The 11,414-nt window shown below is 35.4% G+C and overlaps 1 pseudogene; it reads left to right on the forward strand.

Annotated features, from left to right (window-relative positions):
- Positions 1 to 10,701: 10,701 nt before the first annotated feature.
- LOC128865501 (U6 spliceosomal RNA) lies at positions 10,702 to 10,817 on the forward strand (annotated as a pseudogene).
- The last annotated feature ends 597 nt before the right edge of the window (positions 10,818 to 11,414 follow it).

Genomic DNA, 11,414 nt, shown 5'->3' on the forward strand with positions numbered 1-11,414 from the left:
AGATTAAATTGAGCTATTTGGTATAAAACAAATATGGTGGTTTGACAGTAGTAATGTATAACGTCGAAGTATGAATGAAATTATTTTCTTTCGAACGAATTAGTAAATGATCTTAATCATACCACGATTACGCTTGAGATTAAATCTTAAGCATGTACAATTTTTTTGTTTCAATCAGAAAAAAAATTGCGTGATATTTGCCGAGACCCCCCCTCTCTCCAATGTAAGATTAGATGAGATTTGACTTGACCCCCTCCCCCCCTTAAACATCTCACGTAATTTATGGACGCCCCCTAAGCAGGCCACAGAAGGGAAACAAATCGAAGCAATCGGCTGAAACTCATTTCTCCACATACGTGAAGAATTGTTAGCGATTTTAGTTTCGCGTTGTGCGTTGCTGAGTGAATATGGATTGCGGAAACAAATTATTCCCATCTATGCTATTTAGTTGTGCGTGAAAATAAGGGGGGAAAAGTTGTGCAATTTGGGTGACGAACATTTAAACTTATTTATTGACGTGATAACGTCTTATAATTCGATTTAACAGGCTGCACGCACGAAAAAATGTGTCGTTACCTTGCTCATATGTAGTTACCTTGCTCATTAGTGTTACCTTGCTCATATGTAGTTACCTTGCTCATTAGTGTTACCTTGCTCATATTAGTGTTACCTTGCTCATTAGTGTTACCTTGCTCATATTAGTGTTACCTTGCTCATTGCCGTTACCTTGCTCATTGCATTGAATGAACTGCAAGCGAAAGGGCGGAACGAACGACAAAGCAAACAAAGCAAACGAACGGCAACGTTCGACATCTTGCTCTCTCCTACTTAAGTGAGCGTATATATGTATGTATGTATATGCGCAAATGTACATATATAAATTCACGTATTTGTATTTGCATATGCCTTCTTATTGATTATTATTAATTTGATTCACTTGAAGAATTTAAAATAAAACCAAGTTTGTTAATAATACCTGTTGTTTTAATGTTATAATTATTAATTTTTTTATTATATATGAAGGAAAAAATGTATTTTAATATTTACCATATACCTTATAAGATATGTTGTCTATACTAATATTATAAAGAGGAAAACTTTGTTTGTTTGTAATGAATAGGCTCAAAACTACTGGACCGATTTTAAAAATTCTTTCACCATTCGAAAGCTACATCATCCACGAGTAACATGGATTATATTTTATTTTGGAAATAGGGCTCGAGATATAGGTCAAAACGTGGACCCGGGTAACCTTCGGATGTGTATGTACAATATGGGTATCAAATGGAAGCTGTTGGTGAATGCTTTAGTCCAGAGTATTTTTCATGCTGCTCCGCGACTAGGGTCTCGAGATAGAGACCAAAACGTGGACCCTAGAATGTGTTTGTACAATATGGATATCAAATTGAAGCTGTTGGTGAATGCTTTTCATGCCGCTCCGTGACTGGGGTCTCGAGATATAGGTCAAAACGTGGACCCGGGTAACCTTTGGTTGTGTATGTACAATATGGGTATCAAATGAAAGCTGTTGATAAGTGCTTTAATACGGGGTAGTTTTCATACCTATTGATGACTAGGGTCTCGAAATATATGCCAAAACGTGGACCCGCCGTGTCTTTGAACCTAATTAAACCAAACTTACACACATTGTTAAGTAGGTATTGAAGATGATTTCCGTATAGTTTGAATACCTATTGGTAGATAGGGTCTCAAGATATAGGTCAAAACGTGGACCCGGGTAACCTTCGGACGTGTATGTACAATATGGGTATCAAATGAAAGCTGTTGGTGAATGCTTTAGTACAGAGTATTTTTCATGCCGCTCCGTGACTGGGGTCTCGAGGTATAGGTCAAAACGTGGACCCGGCTAACCTTTGGTTGTGTATGTACAATATGGGTATCAAATGAAAGCTGTTGATAAGTGCTTTAATACGGGGTAATTTGTTATGTAATTTAATGTTATGTTATGTTATGTTATGTTATGTTATGTTATGTTATGTTATGTTATGTTATGTTATGTTATGTTATGTTATGTTATGTTTTGTTATGTTATGTTATGTTATGTTATGTTATGTTATGTTATGTTATGTTATGTTATGTTATGTTATGTTATGTTATGTTATGTTATGTTATGTTATGTTATGTTATGTTATGTTATGTTATGTTATGTTATGTTATGTTATGTTATGTTATGTTATGTTATGTTATGTTATGTTATGTTATGTTATGTTATGTTATGTTATGTTATGTTATGTTATGTTATGTTATGTTATGTTATGTTATGTTATGTTATGTTATGTTATGTTATGTTATGTTATGTTATGTTATGTTATGTTATGTTATGTTATGTTATGTTATGTTATGTTATGTTATGTTATGTTATGTTATGTTATGTTATGTTATGTTATGTTATGTTATGTTATGTTATGTTATGTTGTGTTGTGTTGTGTCGTGTTATGTTATGTTATGTTATGTTATGTTATGTTATGTTATGTTATGTTATGTTAAAGTATATTATGTTATGTTAATGTTAACTCATTCTCTATATCCATACAAAATATCTATCAAACAAATAAAATTAAAATTTTCTTTTGAAAATGCAACCATTCAATCAGTATTTTCTTATGACGTTATCACGTTAAACTATCGTCAGTAAACCGACTTTACAGACAACCTCTTTTTTTCACACTATCTGCATTAGCGTTTTTGTCTACTTCCTTATATTATTTTTTCTATTGACATTTGCCACGATTTTAGTTTCTGGCTGGCTTTTGAACAAATCTATAAGTTCGCCAATAAATGCATTTGCTTAATACTACTATTTGTCAGCTCATGTATACACTTCGAAATTTGTTTTCAAATATAGAAAGCGTGAGAAAAAAACAAAAAAAATTACTTCTCTTGCCTTTTAAACCAGTCCTACACCCAAATTGAATGCATTTTTTTCTCTTCCTCTCCTCCCTTCTTTTTGAGCAATCATTTTCCTCCGCGTTCCATGTTCACTCAGCAACGAACGCCATGAAACTAAAATCGTAAACAAATCTACACGTGTGTGACTATTTTAACTGATCGTTTCGATTTGATTCCCGTCTGTAGCCTGCTTTATTTGCCTGTGACTTTTGTTTGCTTTATTTACATTCTTTTCCAAATTTGTTCTTTTTTTCCTTTGAGCAGCCAAATCTCTCTCACACAACTCCAGCGTTGCCGAGTTTTATATACAGGGCCCGCCATCTATCGTTACGGATTTGAACTAGGTATTATTTGAAGAATGGTAACACTTAGCTGTCATCTGATTTGACAGAAAATTAGTTTTATTCTTCCGCTGAACGAAAATGGTTGTTTATACGCTCAAAGGACCGACCACCCAATGCGTTTTCGCTTCGCTTCATGGGCTTGGGATCGACTTGAAGAAGATGAAGACTTTTACCAAAAAATCATCTTTTCGGATGAATCTCATTTCAATCTCGGCGGGTATGTTAACAAGCAAAATTTCCGCATTTGGGGCTCAGAAAACCCGCACGCACTCGAAGAAAAGCCGATGCATTCACAACGAGTCACTGTTTGGTGCGCATTTTGGCCGAGAGGCATCATTGGTCCATTTTTCTTCGAAAATGAGCGAGGAGTGGCCGTAACCGACAATGGAGAGCGTTACCGGACCATGTTGAACGAATTTTTGTTCCGAGAAGTTGAAGAGGAGGATATTGGTGGCATTTGGTTCCAACAAGATGGCGCTACTTGCCACACAGCGAATGCTACGATCAATCTTTTGCGCACTGTCTGCGAAGATCGCATTATCAGCCGAAATTCTGATATCGTTTGGCCGCCTCGGAGCTGCGATTTGACGCCGTTGGATTCTTATCTTTGGGGTGCCGTCAAAGACCAGTGTTATGCCAACAAACCAGCAACAATTGATGCACTGAAGACCAACATACGCGATGTCATAGCTGAAATACAGCCGCATACAATCGAAAATGTGTTGAAAAATTGGACCGATCGTATGGGATGGTGCATGGCTAGCCGAGGCAGCCATATGAATGAAGTTGTGTTCCATCATTAATCGGAAGGATTGTACTTCAAAATAAAAAAAAACAGTTTGGAATTTGCATGGAAAAGACTGAGTTTTAAAAATCCTTCCTTATATTTAAAATTTATGTTAAGAGGGTCTCTTTAAAAAAGGGCCGAAAACCACTATTTTGCAATATTTGAGATTATGTAACAAGATAAGGTACTCCTTTTTCAAAAACGACGTTATGGTTTCTCCAGTATTATCTGGTATTTTTTGTGTGTTTGTTTTACTATAATTACACTCCTATGGCTTTAAACGTATTGAAGTTTTCACAATTTTATTCAGGCTTTTTAAAGAAGTAGATTTAATGTTGTTGCAGAACTTCAAAAGGAGCAAAAAATGAGAATAGCACTTTCAAAACAGCAAATTTTATAAGAATCAACAAATTTTCAATAGCACTAAAATCTCTTTTCAGGGTGGCATTTTCAGCCTTTTTTAATTATAATTTTTTTTTTTTAACTTTTTGGTAGTTTCCAATTAAAATAAGAGACAAACACAAAACTCAAAAAATTTCGCATTTTGGGTATAAAAAAGCACTAAATTTATTGCGAAGAGCAAAAGGTTGGCAACACTATACCACTAGGCTAGTGTAACGATGGGCGCAATCTTTTTTCTATTCTTGGTAGAACTAGTTATATTTTTATGTTTAAAACCACTTTACTTATCAAAATTTGCCAGTTGGGACGATGCTCATAAATTTGTTTGTTTACATTTCTGCAATTTTCTTTCTGACGTTTCTGCTCATTTGCCAATCAGTGTTGCTGGCAAATAAATAAATGAAATTGAATAAAATGCATGTTGTCGGCAGTGATGTCAGTACTAGGCCTTAGTGCCAAAAGTGCCAGTTGCTGATATTGAAAAAATATAAAAGGTAAATTGGTTCAGCTGGAAAGCAAACTGGTTGTAAAGTAGTTTAAAAGTAATGGGTGCGACTCCAGGGTATGTATGAATAGCTACGCTATACTGGTAGAAATACAAACATACTTACATGCATGTGTAAGTATATACATAGCTGTGTGCATGAACACATGGAAATTTATGTTTGTATCGCCATGATAAAGGATTTACGACTGTGTGGCCAGGCTAGATATTTGGTGAGTTTTTCAGCGACAACAATTTTTTTTGCGTTTTAACCATTTCGGGCTTTCGCCTTTTTTTCAATTTTTCCCTCTTTGTTTTCCATTTTCTACACTTCTATTATTTGTTTTCTTCTCTTCTCGGGTTTGATGGATCATGAAAGCATTTTGGTGAACGACCGACACACGCTTTGAATGGGCAGCATTGAAGAAGTATAGAAAGATAGACAAACAACAATGCATTTACACACACACACATCTGCATATTCAATATGTGTGCATACGAATGTGTAAAAGTGTATATGTAAAAGTGCTTGGACATTGACGTTGGTATGCAAATCCTATCAATGATGCGATGCAATTTGAATGGTGTGACGTTCTTTTTTCGAAAAATTGGCATACAAACACCTTTACAACCATAGGAAGGCACAAACAAGAACACAAAGAAATGTTCCACTGAGCTTAATCCAATTTCAATAGAATATACGGATCGAATTTTTTCATGGAAACGTGCACAGTTTCATTTTGCTTGTTTGTTTCTTTTTCTGTGGTTGCAGCAGCTTTAACGTGGCATATATTTGTGATTTATCTGACACACATACTTCACTTTTTTATATCCAATCAAAAGGGAAAAGGCTAAAGGTATTAAAATCCCATCCACGAACCGTTGTTCGGAACTCATAAAAAGAGGCGTGGCACATATGAACGTACATAGTTATGTAGGAGTTAAAAAGTTTTAAGCTTCCATCGAAAAAAGCCACTTTATAACCGTTATTGGATTCTACTGTTAATAAGTGTTATTGCCAAGTTATATATTTATATGGTATAATGGAGGATTGGCGCTTCATAAGCGTTTTAAATGAGAAACAGTTTTTCTTATTATTTATGAATGAAATTTTGGTATGTGGCTTTTCCTAAATTTAACTAATTTTGAAGGCAATTTAGTGAATATTTGAATAAAACACTTTTTCATCCGACTAGACTAGGGCGTTATCATTTTTTTACGTAACGGTTGCTTGTAATATTCTGACGGAACCGGATGTGATATAAAGAGCTTTTCAAAAGACGCGCCTAGATGTTGTTTTGAAACAAAACATGCACACATTTTAATTCTTACAGGTGTTACTACTTTTATTCAAAATACGGCTCTTAACAATTATACGGACGACGAATGCGATGCAAAAACGCTTCAAAACGCCAAAATAGAAAATTGCATTGACGGTTTGGCCCATTGGCACGAGCTTCTTGTGGCCAATTCCCTTGACATCGTAAAAACAAATGAGCAAGGACTTGATTTTTGACTTCTGCAAACGACATTTTTTGGGTGGCGGCTCGTCAGGGGCCTTCATTCGTAACTTTGACGCTTAGTGTCAGGTTCATGTTAGAGACACCACATTTCATCACCAGTTAAAATGTTGTAAAGGAAGTTCTCGTATTTTCTCGCCTCTTTAATGGGGTCTTTCGAATGTTGAATTCTGAGCAATTGGTCCTCAATTAGCTTGTGCGGAATGAAACGTGCACATACCTTTCGTAAGCCCAAATGATCAGTTAAATGCGATAAATCAATGTTTTGGAGATATTCAACTCCGATTCCATGAATTTCAAAGATGATTTCGTTTAATTTTTGATAAATTTACGAACAATTTCGATGGAGTTTTCGGTGATTACTGATTTTGGGCGGCCCGTATGCTCATTGTCATTTATGTCCTCACAACCGCCTCTGAAACGTGTAAACCACTCATGAACTCTAGCACGAGATAGACAATCATCGCCATACACTTTTTTCATCAATTCAAATGTTTCGGTAAACGTTTTACCGATTTTGAAACAAAATTTGGTATTCGCTCTTTTTTCGAAACTCATTTTTATACCGATGATACAACCATACTGACACTTTAGACGCAATAACTTCGCTTCCACGAAACCGAATGTCAGTAACTTCCAACTCTAACTCATTAAACAGGTGGCGCCATCAAAAATATTTTTATGACGCCAGTCTCGTTTATTTTGGACTTCATCTTGTATATATAATTGACGCGTACACTCTTTTTGGGTAGTTAGCCGAGCTCCTCCTTCTATTTGTGGTGTGCTATAGAACATTTTTTTGTTTTTTCTTTTAATTTGGGTTTTCACCGACATTCGAACTTATGTTCTCTCTGAATTCCGAATGGTAGTGACGCACCAACCCACTCGGCTACGGCGGCAGTCTTTCTTCTATCCTCTCTTCTCTCCCAACCTTTGAATTGTCGACACATTCAGACGATTTTTGTATCTAATATCTAGGAGCCACTTTTGAAAGACCATTTGGAAATGTATATACGTACCAAAGTGATTAGAATAACCGGAGGAATAGCTTTAGATGTGCCTGTGTGCTTTTCGGTTGTCCAAATACTCAACTCCTCTACTCTACACTGCCCACCTGTTCATCTGTCCATTTGCCCATCTATTCGCTATACACATGATACCTCCAATCAAAATAGCTAAGTACACACTATATGTGGTTCTTAACTCAGGGTTGAACTACAAAGTGCCCTGGGACCATCCTAAGTGTAAAAGATGGCATTCAAGTGCAAACTGGAAAAAGTAAGACGCAGCAATCACAGGAGCACTACCTTCTATCTCCACCATGGCTCTTTTTTGATACTCTATTGGATCTACTCGCCATAGATATCTATAAAAAAATTAGTGATATTTGCAACGCAGTCAGACTACTTTGGAGATATTTCAGATTTGGGCACTCAAAGGGACCACTTTCGGTAACCGAAAGGAAACTAGGTCACATTACTCTACAATTCTGTTTTGAAAGTGATATTTCCAGACGATTCCCAGAAAAATGTGAATGGAATAATAACGATAAGGACTTTACCCTCGGTTCAGTGGCTATCTTCACTGATGTTTTAAGACAAAATAATGGGCTCGGGAGTGGCATCTGATTAGAAGTGGTACAGCAGAACTTAAGCCTGCGGCAACCTGACGATTACAGTATCTTTCCAGCTGAGTTAATAACTATAAAAGAGGCTGCATTGTTGGTCAGGGACCCGTCTATCGCAGTGCAATAGATCGTTATCCACTCTGGTAGTCAAATTGCCATAAAATCTCTAAGGTGCGATTATACCTATTTCTTCCAAAATAGTAATGGAATGTAAGGCTGTTCTAAATAAGCTGGCTAAGCGATGCATCACAAATGTTGTCTGAGTTTCTGGACAAAAAGAAATTCGTGGAACTAGCATCACGAATGAGCTAACTGATTTTAAACCCTGCTCAGCGTGTGGGCATCTCTTTCTGCTCAAGCAAGCTCGGGATTCACATCGCGCATCGCTTGTGAGGTAACTAGGTAGGCCCGGCCTAGAAGGAGTGAACAAAGAGCTAGGTCTCTCATCCATTTAGACCACATTTCCATTGGTATAGTGGTTGGTATCATCACCGGCACTGTCACAGCGAAACACATGTGAAACGTTTTGGGTTCCCGTCTAATGAGTTGATTTCTGTCACAGCTGCAGAAACGAGGAGGAGCTGGAGAGTGTTTTACACTTTCTCTGCCACTGTTCAGCTTTTGCCAGAACGCAATATCGCTGTTTAAACTCGCATTTGTTGGGATGTCGGGCAGACTTGGATTCGGTAGCCAATTACGTTTACTTTCGCTTATTCGAGGAGCAAAGTGGTTTCATCACATTGACAATTAGAGGGGGAGACTTATGCTCAAACAGTGATATAATGGGTCCTGGACCTCATTGAGTTGCACTCCATTCTAATGGGGAGTGAAAAATACCGTAACATAACCTAACCTAACTTAATATAATTCTGGATAGTTTGCTATTGAAAATGAACGAAATCTTACTTACCACACCCATCTTCTGTCTAATGCTGATTTTATAAAATGCAAAAATTCAACACTTCAGTCAACAGTAAAACAAATTTTCTTAAATATTTTTACAGGTTAATATCAATGAATCAATTATACTTCACAAATTATGTGAAATGGGCGCAACGCCGCCTACTTGTGAATAAAATTGTATAGCGGCTCCTTTCGATTAATTATGTGTTGCATACTACGCTTCTTGAGAAAGCTTCTTCCATATAAATTTAGCCGAGACAGATCAAAAAATACATTTTTATCATTTGCTCGAGGTCAAAACTTTCGGGATTTGTCACACCTGGTAGCAGAAGGTGCAGTACTCCGATCTTCTGATTGGCTTATAATATTTATCAGGAATAGGTATCGATAACCACTATCCGATATGCCATACACGATCTGTCGGACATCGACTCTGAAACGTCAGCGTAATTAAGAAAATATTTTTATTTATTTATTTTAAAGAATATACATTTTCAATAATTATTAAACTTGGGCTTTCATGGTTTCCTGCTTATATTTGTAGTAACTTAATACTAGTCTACGGAAGTATACGGGTATATACATATGTACACATAAGAGAAAACTTCAATTTATTGATGGCGTTTGTATTGGAGGAGAGATAGTCGAGGAGGAGTTAGTTGAAGTATAAGCCGTTGGGAGACTTTTTATATTTGTGTTATACGAATGATGAAGTTTAGATGTGGTTCATAACATTTTATATTTATGCGGAAAATGTGAAAGGTAAATTTTCCATTAAGCTTGCACTATGAATTTTCATATTTTGTTGCTACTATTATCGTCTGTATACTTAAGTAGACTCCATGGTGTGCCATTTGCAAAGGGAAATGAATAATATCAGCATCTGCTCATAAGTAATATTTTTATTTCTACTACTATCATACTAACTATTTCAGTGCATTTCATTTTTTGAGATTGGCAAAGGAGACTTGGGAAGCAAAGCTTTGAGAGAAAATTGGACAAAAATTTGAGCCAATTGATCACAAAATTTAATAAAATAAGACACAATGAATTAAAAGGAATATACTTACATATAATATATATGCATATATATGTACATAAAATGTTAAAAAAATCTTGTCAAAACAAGTAAAATAAGACGAAATAAAATAAGAGAAAATAAAACAAAATTGAGGGATGTGCAAACAGTATGGATAACAAAAGCGAAATGCACTTTCAGTTCAGTAGTCTTTAATGCAGAAACCAGAATATAACTGTATAATGAATGTGTGGGAGTACAAGTAAATAAATAGGAATGGAAATAGAAGAAGGGTTGCATTTACAAATATTTCAATAAAAAAATAATGAAAATTAAATACAATAAATTTAAATATACTAAAATAAAATGAATTCATAACATGAAACAATTTCACAAGAAACAAAATATAAAAATTAAATAAAAAAGAATGAAATAAAATAAAAAAACATGAAATAAAATAAACTGAAATAATATCGACCAAATTAAAGTAAAAAAAAAAATAAAAATATTAAATGAAATAAAACAATAACAACAACAACGAAACAATATCATATAAATTAAAGAAAAAAAAAAAACAAAAATAAAATAGAAATAAAATTAAAAAAACCAATAACATCGAAATAGTATCAAAGAAATAAAAAAAATATGAAAACAAACTTGAAATAAAAGCAAGAAAAATAAAATAAAATAAGATAAAATAAAATAAAATTGCTTCGCCAGAACATATACTAAAATTGGAACGATACAGAGAAGATTAGCATGGCCCCTGCGCAAGGATGACACGCAAAATCGTGAAGCGATTTAAGGAAAATGCAAATTTTAAACTGTACTGGGTCAGATTTATTTCCACAGATCAAACCGCAGCTGCCAACAAACCTGACATCATCTTGTTCGACAAGACAAATAAAACGATCGAAGTAATCGATATAGCGGTGCCCCTTAATCGCAACATCCAAAGCACATACTCCACCAAAGTATCGAAGTATGCAGCTCTGGCCATAGAACTTAAACGGATGTACAAAGCGAGGGAAGTGAATATAATACCAATAATATTATCTTCCACTGGATTAGTGCCTAAGCATTTAATAAAAAACTTGAAGAAGTATGACTGCCAACACCTCTTAGAAGACATGCAGAAGTCGACCATACTGGACACATGTGCAATAGTTCGTAGATTTTTAAATATTTAAGCAATAGCAATCGCATGTGCGTAGAACTTGGACTACGCTTCACCAGAGCACAATCCCTTGAAAATTTTATCCGGGATGTGTAATCTCCGGCAATAGCCGAGATGGATTAAGCTCAAATAAAATAAAATAGAATAAAATAAAATAAAATAAACTCCGTGTGGAGTTTTCAATCCGTTCTCCCATCGGACGCGTCTCCGGGTGGCGGATAGGGGAACGCTCTGTAGATATA

Source organism: Anastrepha ludens, chromosome 5, assembly GCF_028408465.1.
Source record: "Anastrepha ludens isolate Willacy chromosome 5, idAnaLude1.1, whole genome shotgun sequence".
Classification (NCBI taxonomy): Eukaryota; Metazoa; Arthropoda; class Insecta; order Diptera; family Tephritidae; genus Anastrepha; species Anastrepha ludens.